This window comes from Cryptotermes secundus, unplaced genomic scaffold (assembly GCF_002891405.2).
Source record: "Cryptotermes secundus unplaced genomic scaffold, Csec_1.0 scaffold109, whole genome shotgun sequence".
Taxonomy (NCBI): domain Eukaryota; kingdom Metazoa; phylum Arthropoda; class Insecta; order Blattodea; family Kalotermitidae; genus Cryptotermes; species Cryptotermes secundus.
The window spans coordinates 190,608-201,935 of record NW_019737086.1 but is presented as its reverse complement, the minus strand read 5'-3'; the positions used below and the strand labels follow the sequence as shown (position 1 = coordinate 201,935).

Below are 11,328 nucleotides of genomic sequence, written 5' to 3'. Positions count from 1 at the left end.
GCAGTGGTCTGGTTTTAAATGTGCAGTTTCCTCGTTGCCTCAGTTATTACCGTGACACGGTCCTGAGAAGAGTCAAGTGTTCTACCGAAGCGGGCAAATAAATAAATAAATATAAAGATAGATAGGGGCGGTCACAAGAAGTGGCGCCCAACGGTTGCAAGAAGTGGCAGCCTAAGTGAGCGGTAACAAGAAGTGGCGTCCAACGGTTACACACCCTCACCTATCATCTGGGGCTGGTACAATAGGCCAGAAGTTGCCACAGTGCAAGGGATTTAGTTCCACCCCACTAGCAATAAAAAGTTACTTCTAGGTTGATAACTCCTCTTAAAATAATTTGTTCCTCTATACAGATCTATAATGTTCTTGTTTTTGCTGTTCATTGAAACCTCATTAATTTTGTCTTTCGGATATTCCCTCTTTTTATTCCTGAAATGTCTGCTGGTTTCACGTCTTATATTGCTCATATTATCCCATTTATTTCGCTTGGATCCTGTTAACGACTGCACTTTGCCTTGTTTCCTTGGTCTAATAATTCTGAGCACCTTAGATGAACCATGGCTTCATTTCATAATAGCCTAGACAACCTTTGACTGAAATTTTTATATTCCCTCTAAAAGTTTCCCAATTTCTATTAATAACCACCTCAGCATCTAAGTTTTCCAAAGCCATGAACATACGTGTACTTGAGATTTCAACACAATACTGCTTTTTACCCTCTACTTCGTTTAATTTCTTGAGACTGAACCTCTCCATATGAAATCTGCGCATTATTTGTTTACTCACTGCCGGTCTCTCCCTAACTTTTGCCACTACCAATTAATGGTCAGTATCACAGTCTGCTCCTCTGACCGTCCGGACATCAAATATACTTGAATGCAATCTCCTATCCATCAAAATATGGTCAATTTGATCATGAGTCTTTACATCAGGAGATGTCAAAGTAAATTTACTAATGTCACAATGTGGAAACATTGTACTTTTGGCAGTAAGATTTTGATGTGGCAAAGTTTACTACTCTAACTCCATTATCATTACTAATTTTGTGTAAACTCTGATTCCAAATTGTTGCTTTGAAAATGTCTTCCTTGCGTACTTGGCATTAAAATCTCCTAACAAAGTGTTCATTATGGTATTTGGGGAATTTATCAAATACACCTTCTAGTTCCTGGTAGAAACTGCCCTTCACATCATCAATTTTATCCTCTGTTGGGCCATGAACATTCAGATCGATGACATCGCATCAGTGACCTCTTAGTATTATCCTATCACTAGCAAACTCCATCCTCTTAACTGCTGATATGATTCTCTTACATACGAAACAAAATTTGGTGTTCACTCACTGCTCCATGGCTAAAATAGTGACAGCAGTTAAAAACACAACAAACTCACTGAGCTGCTGCTCATGACATGTCAGTGATTGGACTTGCTGACTCCTGCCAATTGTTGGAAAGAGGCAGAACTATTTTTTTATTGCTAGTGGGGTTGGACTAAGCCCTTGTACTGCGGCCACTTCTGGCCTATTGTACCAGCCCCAGATGATAGGTGAGGGTAATTGTGGAGCAATTGGTGGAATGAAGATTGGCAGGGGACACCGAAGTACTCGGAGAAAACCTGCCCCAGCGCCACTTTGTCCACAACAAATCCCACTTGACCAGACCCAGGATGGAACCCGGGCCGCCGCGGTGGGAAGCCAGCGACTAACCGCTTGAGCTATGGCGCGGCCTAGAGGTAGAACTAACTACACTTACATCGCAGTAGTTCGCTTCATCACAACCTAATACGAATGGAGCGGCACCAATCCGGGAACTTAATTGTCACACCATGTATATATAAAAATACTTTTAATTTTTCCAATATTTAAAAAAATTGCATGCTTTATTTTCTCATCTACTCTCAACTGCGAGTAACGAGTAACAATGTAATAAACGTACATAATTACGAAAACCACGCAGAAATCAATTCTCCTTGAGTTTTCTACCTCGACATAACAATAATATAATAAAGGAAATAATGGTTTAATACTTATATTTTCTTGGTTAGTAATGTTAAAATAAACTACGCACAACTAAAATAAGTGGCACAATATTGATATAATTTCTCTGTAACTCAGCCGTAATAGATGCTTTAGAAAAATACAGCTGTAGATGCGAAACATTCGCGAATTAATCCATGACTGTATAGGGGCATTTACAAACAATTACTGCAATTGTAGCGAACTGGTAGTGCTACACGTATTTAAGTTCCTGCTGTTACAGTACAGCCTGCTAGAGACATGCAACAATTTCTAGAACTGCACATTTCGCTGACCAGCAGATCGCATAAATGTATTATTTAGGGGGTCGCGGTATCACAAAGTTTACGAACATCTGCCGTAGGCCACGTATTCACGTGGCACGATCAGAGCACCCACGAGACAGACTTTTCTGTCGCATGACATTATTCTTTCAAAGAAACATCATCACTGCCAGGAGAATAAGAAGGAAAGGTCCTTACAAGTTGGTTTCCGCTATTAAAGATTCATGTACCACCAAAAATGTCGATTCAATAATTACTTGACGGCAGTGGGTAGTATTTTCTTCTGGGGATGAGAGGGGTAGAGTTTGGGGAGGAGGCAGAAGAAAGGCGTGGCTCCACATGCAGAATCCCCTAACAATCGATCGCCCCGGACGTCGATCTCTGTTGCAGCCTGCTCCTGCCCGGGTTTACCGCACGACGAGACCCATCTGCCCACCCCACATACAAAGAAAAAAACATCAGCACCTTGTCGTGGCGGCTGGGACTTCTGATCAAAGGTAGATGCTGTATCTACAGGTACAGGTAATTGGATACGGCTAGTGGGGTCAGGATAATAAAGCGACACAGGTATAACTTCTGCCTACAGCAGCCTGTATTACGATATGTGTAACGGGACAGAATATCGAACCGCGGTGGGGTAAGGGGTGTTGTAGAGAAAATAAGGAGGGAAGGGGAATGTTGCCATGGTAACCCAGGTCCACACGACGGGTGGGGGTCCCCTTCCCAAGCACCCCTGCCCAGGAGTTAGAGTATTGGTAGTAAAAACATCCCAAGTTCTCCCGCCCGTACCCACTACTCTCAAACCACTAGTTCCCATTGATTTCTTACTTTCGCTACTCTTTCAGAACCATTTACAACAACCAGCCAATCAGTCAAAAGGGAAGATGGGCAACAATGAGCCCATTCAGCAACAACACCCAGGATCATACATGCTATGATACTACCACACTCGCCTCGCCCATAGTAAACTTTAATCTTTAAATTATTACGCAAATACATACTTAAAGTTAACGTATGCAATGAACAATTGACATAAATACAAGCGATAAAACGAAAATAAGTCGTATGTAATGCGCCGATATTAAACATTATATATTCCAGCCTGTAAAATGTATCTAAATGCCTTCTAATTACTGTGAAATATAATTTAACTATTATTCGTTTCACGAACTGGAATTTGAAGATGTGTAACGTCAGTAAACTGATATACGGGATGACTAAGAGGTACTGTCACCGCGCTTTGAGGGCTGGGCAGTTTAGGGAATGCTCTTTAATTTGAATTGTAGAAAATTCGAAATTCAAGTGGTTATAATCATAACTCTTGGGAGAGAAATTTCACACTAACTTACCTTAAGGGAGGTAAGTCAGAATAACACGAGCAAGACACAAACACACACAACTTCGTCACTAATCTGAGGCAAAATGTCCACAGATCCCGACCACACCACTAGCGCCGCGCACGGACGACCAATAACAGCGACCGAACTGTATCACGTGACACAGCATATAAAGTGCAAATCTGTTGGCCATCAAAGTAATGTAATGTTAAATTATTATTATTTACACAAATGTAATTATAAAATACTTTATATATAATAAATATGCCACAACGCTCCGAACGAAATTCTGAAAATACAGTATTTCTTTTACTTCTACTAAAATGAATGGTTACTATGAACGTATCCTCTGGTAGCTCAGTTGGTAGAGCGGTGGACTGTAGAGTTTATTAATTGTCAGATATCCATAGGTCGCTGGTTCAAATCCGGCCCGGAGGAAACTTTTTTTTCCCCCCCATTTAAATGTTGAATTTTTTTTTATTTAGTATATCACTTTGTAACATATTTCTTTATATTACTTAATTTCACACCAATTTAACTTCACTTTCATATTTTACAATATTGGCACATGTTTGGAATCCAGAAGAGTTACTTCCATGGAAACGCTAGAACAGACGTTGCATAGGAACTAGCAGTAACGGTATTGTAATTCTAACAGTGAGCCGTTGCGTAGAGAACGCCGAGTCTCCATGGTTATAACGAGGGTTCATTACATAGCAGCGGCCGACGTTATAAAACGGGTTGAAGGCATTTGCCAAGTCAGTTAACATAGCTCTTTACTGTGTGATGAAATGATCACAATGTGTTTCTGCCATTTTAAAGTTCATAAGTACTGCATTTAATATGGATCAACTTCAATTAACACTTTCAAATAAAGTTCTTAATATTCAGGTGTTTTCTTTAACTGCTTGCAGTAATACGAAATGTTGATTTAACCATATTTTTAAAAGTTGAAAAAATTAATTTAATTTGGAATTGAAGAGCATGCTTCAGGAACGTCTTCCCAGTGTGAAGGTAGAACCATGAGCCCCTCAGTTTCATTGTGGTGTCTCCTCCATAACACAATTCTAGAATTTTTAATTTATTATATATTAAATGATTACACACTACTTTTCGCTGACAGAAAAATTTAAAGAAGGCTACTGCCCTAATTATCATGGTGAAGTTCTCATTCACAGGCACAGCTAACCAACGTGCTGCACCTGCTTACAATTGACTTTGGTAGGCATCAAATTTTCAGTCCAGAGTAAACCTAATGGCTAGTCATAAACGTCTGAGCTCCATACTTCTTGGTGCTACTAGTAACCCAGAAATTTCATAAACCCACTGTATTACATGGCAACAGCTGTTTACGGCTCCATGCATTACACATTTTAAAAGGGAAAAGACACAAATATATTGATTTAAATATGAAATATTTATTACAGAAATGGCATGAATCTTTCAAATTCATATGCCTCAAATATAAAGTTCATGTTCATTCTGTTTCCTTAACCACAATCACACAAAACATTACTAAATTCCTTTTACTAGCATTAACGAAATGTTTACCCCTCGGCCAGGGGCCCCCCAGTAATATTATTAAGTTGGGAACACTGATTTCTCCTCCTTATTCTGTCACTTTGTTGCTTTTCTGAACATGGAGGGCTGTCATCCAACATCTCACTTGTGTAATACCTTCTGTGATATAGCATTCTTGCATGAAAATGCTGCTTGTAACCACTAGTGCACACTTCTTGCTGTATGAGAGCATCACAGAATTAATAAACAGAAATTTTCTGATTGTGAGTGATAAATAGTTTTTAAATGGAGGCACAGATACAACCATGCTATGTCATATAATATTCTTACCATTATGACATTGCATGCTATGAGTCTGCATATGGAGGGTAGGGCCTCCAGATATAAAGCATAGGTGCATATATACTAGACAAGTAGTTGCAGGCAGATGACAAAAGGTAGTCCTCCTCTTTGGGAATTGGGGGGGGGGGCTAACAATGCCTCATCATAAGGAACCACTAAAGGTAAAGGTAGCATTCGCCTTGTGTTTAATTAAGTACCTTGCAAGGAGTCTGGGGAGTTAAAATATAGCTCCAAGCATCTTTAACCTTGATGCTAGATGGAAGAAGCATTTAGTTTCATGTAAGCACTACCTTACATCAATGAGAAGGTTCTCTGATGCCCATTGGATAGGAGGCTGTGTGAGCTCAAAAGCTGGTTTGGATGCTGTGGGGGAAAAAGAAAATTCTTGCCCCTGACGGGAATTAAGCCATAACACAATTCTCCAGTCTTCCAGCCCATAGTCTATAAAGAATAAGCATGTTATGATATATCACACATGACCTTAGACTTGGGAAGAATTTAAGTACATGTGCGTTTATGAATTGTGGCTTTCATAATTTAGAAACCATACATTTGTTACATATGTATTCAAGGAAATCCACATTTTAGATGGAAACATTCTTTGGGAAAAATTTACATTTTACTTCTGATAAGTATGATGGCCAACAGAGTGGGTCTACAGGGTGGGAGTAGGGGGCCCTCACACCACAATGCCCTTATGCTACACCATCGGTGTTTGACACCACTGTCTTCAATAGAAGTGCCAAGCTGGTGATCTGGCAATAAAGATGCGGAGTGCTGCACCGGCTTGTTTGCAGGATTGGACCTGAAAGCAGTTCAGCTTAAGTCAACTTGCTCTATGAAGGTATCTTCAACCACCATTTTATATAATCACCAACTATGCCAAGTGTCTGGTCTCCTACAAGTGTCTTGTTTTATTACTAACAACTGGATATTGTATAGAATTTATTAATTAATAGCTAGTAACTGTTTTAATTATATTTAGTCTCACTTAAGAACCTATGTTAATGGGTGCACCGTGGAAGATGGACAATCAGACTGCAAATTCATGTGATCCCTTCCACTTACACTGTCCTGCAGTCACCATTTATGAATGTGTGTGTGTGTATACAGTAAAACTTGGTTATAGCAACATCGGTTTCTGCGACACCTTGTCTATTGCGTCAAATATTCAATGGTACGAACTAATTCCTCATAAAGCAACTGTTTTTATACCTTGCTTAGTACGACATGCACAAATGCATCAACCTCGTATGTAACGTCATTTTCATTCCTGAATTTCTCTGATATGGACATTGAACGTAATTTAGAAAGTGTGTATTGGGAAAGTAACAGGAAACAGATGAAGATAACTGATTACTGTACTCGTATCTAGGTACAGTAAGGCACAACAATTGATGTAATCTACTGTAATTTGGTGAGTAGGCCTACCTTTAATATACAGTATTAGTGCGGTGTGTATTGTCAGTGAAAAGCGCTGTAATATGTATTTGATATTACACATTTTGGCAATTCCACGTTAATGTTACGTTAGTCTGTACTTAACTACATATTTCACTTATAAATGCAACATTTTAACTCGGTTTTTGGTAGATTTTTACGTGACTAACATAAGGCTACTGTGGAAGTGCCCATTTCGGTTACGACGACATTCGTTTATAACGACACTATTTTTAGGTCCCTTTGATGACGTTATAACCAAGTTCTACTGTATATGCAAACACACCTCACATTTTAAAATTCACCATATGAAAAACTGCCTTCCCTAAATCTGCATATCAAATTGAAGTTCGGTTAATATGTGATCAATCTGCACTTTTGGATCTTACACAACTCACAGATATCCCCTCAGATAATCTTTGATCTGGCAAAAAGAAATTAAAATAACTTTTTTTAAGACACCCATTCAGTGGCATCTTAGCAAAGAAGTGTTACTCTTCTTATACATTCCAGTGTTTATAGTGGGAAACTGAAATGGGATGAGCAATGAATGGTCCACAGGGTCTTTATGTCCCACCAATAAGAAAGGATGGGAGAGGGGAAAGACAGAACAATAATTTAAATAATTTAAGTTTGGGGAAGTTATTTAAGCACTGTTAAAAATAATATAAATTTGTGATTTACCTTCAACATAGCAGAACTACAAGTGACAATGCACTGGATATACTGTTTTGCTACATCAAATTCACATATCACCAGAATATTTTTAACACTAATAAAGCAGTTATTAAAATACAACTTGTTGTAGGTTAACTTTTACCTGCATGCATGAAGGAAATTCAACCTACAGTTTTCACATTGGTTCTTTGTGTTCTTAGGACATGACTAGGAATTTTGAATGGGTCAAAGCTGAATATGGAACACCAGGCCATAATAAAAATGTTTATTACCATAATATCTTCAATTAAATAATAACATTAAACCTAACAGAAATTCACAATAAGTTTGTATCAACAATTTCATACAAAGACAGCACAGAAAAGAAAAAAAAAAAGCTGAACTGGTGAACAGTAACTAGAGTGGTTGTACAATAAGAATGAGGACTAAGACATGTGAATAAAAAGCTGAAAATGCCTTCAAATGTCATGAATGAACAGTTGTAATGCCTGCAGAGAAGGACCAAGAAGAGGAAAGCTTAAATAAAAAGAATCACTATATGTAATAAAGCTGATTCTTGACAAATGTTAGCTAAACTTTCATTTTTCTTACAACTGCCCTTTTCTTAGCCCCATTGTACCTGTAATTCAATTATTGTTAAGTTTCTAAAATCCATATTTTCTATGAAAATACCCTTCATCCATTACTAAACAAACAAATGTGCAATCAAGTTGCATTTTTTGGGCATTTAATACCACTCTTTTTAGTGCAGGGAGAGTGGAAATTGCAGGATTGAATGGATTTGTGAAAAAGATTAAGATTACATTAAGGCACACAATGTGTTGTATCACACATCTACCTACCTATAGCTATTCAATGTACAGTTTCTGAGGCACTACGGCATTGCTTGTGCGCAAAAGTACATACAACACAAATAGCAGAGCACTAGCATCCAGATAGGCCAACCTCAACATGCAGTACCATTACAAGAGAAAATTATAAATTTCTATCTCTAAGGATAGCTCTGTGAGTACTGTAAGCATACAACACACAATGACTTACTTTGAGATCTGAAATATAAATTAAACAATAATTTACAAATGGAAAAAAATTGGCAACATTGTGTACTTTGTTAACAGTGGCCTGGTGCCTGCTTGCCCAGTTTGTGCCACTTATACCATTGCCGCAGTCCCTCCTGCCATGCTGGCTAAAACATTTCTGAACATATAGCATCATGTCATCCTCTCTTTCTTCAGGCACAAAGAAACCAATTTCAACATCCTCTGTAGCCCAGTTATCTCCCCATCTACTAATGGATGTAACTGCCAAGTTTTATTTTCATCAGTAAATTATTGTGTTATTCATAATTATTAATTCAGGGTCTCCTCTGAGAGAATCACCATGTATTCCAGATGAATAACAAACTATATCAGAAATTCTCTTTGATAACATTACTAGAAGATAAAAATGAAATTAATAAAGATTAACATTATTTTCTTCAGACTCTGAGACAAATTGGAAGTTTATTAGGAAGTTTCAACACTAGCTCTCAAAATGAGTGAAACAACATTCCTGAGTTTGTGACTGAACCTGAGTTAACTGACAATTTCCACACATCATCTTAAATAGAGATATACCAGACTTAGGTGCACGTATAAAACGGACAGAAAAAACGCCTTTCATAATACATTTTGCAATCTAAATAGATTGAAAGCCACAATCAAGCATTTCTGCTTAGGTTTTAGGAGGTACATGTTCAAATGTCAGCCCAGAGACATGTTACTCTGACAGAGGTTTTTGTTTTCCTCAGTATCTTTAGGTGAATGATGGGATACTACTCCATAAAACAGCTTATGACTGCTTCCATATCCTTTACAATTCATTCACAGTCATCTTACCATCTGATGCTACATAACCTATGCACCTGAAAAAGTATTCCTGCATAACTCCAGAATCAATCAAAGGATACAATTACAATTAACATTGTGATATGCAGTATGGACCAGTACAAAGAAGCCCAAACGATGACAGCACCTCTGTGTTTGCTTGTGTGTAGAATATGTCTTTTGATGAGTCACAGACAGCTGTTATAGTGTTAACACTAGAACTGGCAGCTAAGGTGTGCATCAATCACATGTACTGTGCCTCAGAAGGAAGTAAGGTTGCACTGAACTAAGATATCAATTCTAGTCAAAACATTATAGTATCTTGAGCCTGTTATGCATTCTTTCTTCTGTTGTGGCCATACTTGTACAAGGGACCTGAATTCTGTCAGATATTAATCAAAACCTGAAGTGAATTGCAAAATTACAAATAACCAGACATGAACCATTAAACCACTGCTCCCTCTTAACCTTTAGGAGTTAACGAAAGTTCATATATGTTGGTGCAACTGAGCTAGACAGAGAGGCTATAAATGATACTTCAAAATGCTACAATCCTAACATGCTGCAGCAAAACAGTCATTAATGAATAAACTACATAAATTATTTGCTGCCATTTGTTCCCAGGCAACTCATGATTCATACAATGCAATCTGTGTTGTTTGTAATTAAATGATTGGGTACACAAGATAAAATAAAACACACAAAACTTCCTCATGGAAGGAGTCCACTTAGAAGGCAAAGTCAGTGACATGAGGATAACATTAAAATGAATCTCCAAGAAGTAGGTTTTGATGTGGCAGTGTTCAATAAGGCTCAAGCAAGAATCCAGTAAATGCATGTGTACAAATACTTCCAACTAGTAGAGTCAATTTACTTGATTCATTATTCTGTAGGCAAAATTGTTTTATATTGTGAAACTGGAAAATTGATCAGATTTTCCAAATTGAACTGACAGCTGCATAATTCTAGTACCTGACTATAACAATGAAGACAGTACACAAAAGCAATAAAATTTTTTCTGTGTGCAATTCTCTAAGCTATTTGCCATAAAACATTTCTTTATATTTCATATAATACGTCACAACGCATAGCCATTTTTGACACTGAAGCCTCATCTATGAGTTGTCTGCATGTCTCTAACCCAATACCACAGTCAGAATTTCTTCAAACTGTAAATAAAATATCTCATTACATCATATTACATTCCTCAAATTTGTCACACCGCTCATGAAGATGGCAAATGACAGATTATAGATCACAAATACTATTCATACCTTGAATGCAATAAGAACAAGTAAAATATGCATGAAAAGAAAAAGATTAATCTATAATACCCTGACAGAAAGATTACCACTAACTGACTGTAATGAAGTAATGTTCATTCCGCTTGTTTGGAATTATTCCAAAGAATATATATGCATAGTACTTACATATACTGAACAATGCATTAGTTAAGTGCTCCTATATCTACTTCAATCCAGTTTCTCTTACTTACTTACTTACTTACACAGTTTATATGGGAAAGCACTATGATCGTGGAAAAATGTATCTATAGATTTTGACAGATTTACAGGTTTTCAGCCCCTGAATATGAATGTTGTTTTCGAAAGACTGTCTGTCTGTCTGTATGTATGTATGTTAGGTATGTGAAACTTGATAGCAGTGTCTAAATTTTCTTCCTGCAATTTCCTCAGACAGAGAGAAAGTGACAAGTAAAACAAACAAACAAACAAATCAAAACAAAATCCAACCTTATACAGCATTTCACATTAAATTAACATTATTCATAAAAATGCACTTCCAAACACTTCCCCATTATTTAAACCACTGCTCAAGAGGCATTCGCGTGA

The 11,328-nt window shown here is 37.5% G+C and overlaps 1 protein-coding gene and 1 non-coding gene across 4 annotated transcripts in view; one reads left to right on the top strand and one right to left on the bottom strand.

The window, feature by feature from the left end:
- Window positions 1-3,728, bottom strand: part of LOC111870031 (protein tweety) — a 72,304-nt gene extending 68,576 nt beyond the window's left edge. For all 3 annotated transcript variants that reach the window (XM_023861972.2, XM_033753654.1, XM_023861976.2), the window contains exon 1: window positions 3,645-3,728. The gene's annotated coding sequence lies outside the window, so the exon portion shown is untranslated. The remainder of the gene's footprint in view (window positions 1-3,644) is intronic.
- Window positions 3,729-3,978: 250 nt separating this feature from the next.
- Trnay-gua lies at window positions 3,979-4,070 on the top strand. The gene is given in 2 exon segments: window positions 3,979-4,015; window positions 4,035-4,070. It is a non-coding gene; the product is annotated as a tRNA-Tyr (tRNA).
- The last annotated feature ends 7,258 nt before the right edge of the window (window positions 4,071-11,328 follow it).